The sequence below is a fragment of the Etheostoma spectabile genome, chromosome 9, assembly GCF_008692095.1.
Source record: "Etheostoma spectabile isolate EspeVRDwgs_2016 chromosome 9, UIUC_Espe_1.0, whole genome shotgun sequence".
NCBI lineage: Eukaryota > Metazoa > Chordata > Actinopteri > Perciformes > Percidae > Etheostoma > Etheostoma spectabile.
In genome coordinates this window covers 32,226,377-32,227,939 of record NC_045741.1, presented here as the reverse complement: position 1 = coordinate 32,227,939, position 1,563 = coordinate 32,226,377, and the positions used below count along the sequence as shown (strand labels likewise).

Sequence of the window (1,563 nt, the reverse complement as noted above, 5' to 3'; positions counted from 1 at the left end):
CCCCCCCAAAAGGAACAGATAAAGAAAACAGAAAACACTGTTTGCCTAGTTGTTCTCCTTGTGTTTCAAGATCAGACTCCGTAGCCATGTTTACCGGCTGTTTTGGATCACACTAGCTTGCTTGTCAGGACCCACCCTACCCTGCCTCTGACTGGCTAGCAGTCCTTACCAAACTACTGTGCATGTGCGACTTACAACAAAGATAGAACAGAAGTGAGATGTCTCACCCGGTAGCTAAAACAGAGAGCTCAACACACAGGGTGAAAAGATGAGCTGCAGCAGTGTGCAGTATGACAAAAATAGGGTGTTTTTTGCGGTACAACCTCTAAATACATTTAAGAACCTGAAAAGTGAGCATAATCACTATCACTACACAAACATTACCCACCCACAACGCACACAGTTATGTTATTACAAAATTTTGTTGACACAGGAACTTTTCCAATTTGCACATTGCATTGCATGCTAGTGGCCTGATAAGAAAAGTGTGTTGATATGTGTCCATGTTGCTGAACCACTGAGTCACTGTACTATCACAGGAAAGTGATTCAACTCTATACGTCTTTTTATCATCTACCTGTATTAGTGTAAGCTATCTCATATATCAGTCACAGCACAGATATGCATAGCTATAAGCTGAATCTCCCCACCTTTATTTACTGTAGATACTGAATGTGTCTGCACTCTGTGAGTTAGTATCAGCCAACTAATATTAAGTTGATTGACGTTCATAATATGTGTAGCACATACAATGCTATTTTGTAAATTATCACCTAGCCTTGCGTGTAATCCCCTTCAGTACCTATACTTATCTTAATGTACACAGTTACCTGCATGCACACATGCTAAGGTGGGGAAACATCATGAGAAAGAATGTTCCTGTTTCTCCTGCATGTAAAGTTATATAATAAATGTATATATTACTTCTCTGAGCCTTTTGATGGATGCACAAATAACCGCTTCAAAAGGAGCCAGTTGAGGTGGTTTGGGCATCTGGTAAGAATGCCTCCTAGGTAGGTGTTCCAGGCACGTCCAGTTGGGAAGAGGTCCCAAGGAAGGAAGACCCAGGACTAGGTGGAGGGATTATATCTCCAACCTGGCCTGGGAACGCCTCGGGATCCCCCAGTCGGAGGTGGTTGATGTTGCTCGGGAAAGGGAAGTTTGGGGTCCCCTGCTGAAGCTGCTGCCCCCGCGACCTGATACCAGATAAGCGGACGAAGATGGGTGGATAGACAAATCAATCAAAAGAAAATCAAGAATATTCTGCCACTTTCAGAGCCGACGTGTAAACATAAAGTCCTTACACTGTTTATATTGTTTACATTGCCACTTCTTCATTGCCCTATTTTGAATTGACACTTCTAACCCCTTCAGTTCTTCAACTGCAGCAGACACTTCAACTTAAATGTTCACTCGTTAGCTGGCATTTTCACTCTTTCTTAGTGCTTCAACTTAAACTGACACTATAGTTCCTTTAAATCAGGGGTACTAAACATGCATCCTGTGGGCCAGAACCTGCCCACCAAGAGGTCCAATTAGGCCCACTGGATGACTTTGCAAAAT

The 1,563-nt window shown here is 42.9% G+C and overlaps 1 long non-coding RNA gene across 1 annotated transcript in view; it reads left to right on the top strand.

Moving 5' to 3' along the window:
• LOC116695381 (uncharacterized) overlaps positions 1-1,563 on the top strand; it is a 21,004-nt gene that overhangs the window by 925 nt on the left and 18,516 nt on the right. The gene's annotated exons all lie outside the window — the stretch shown is intronic.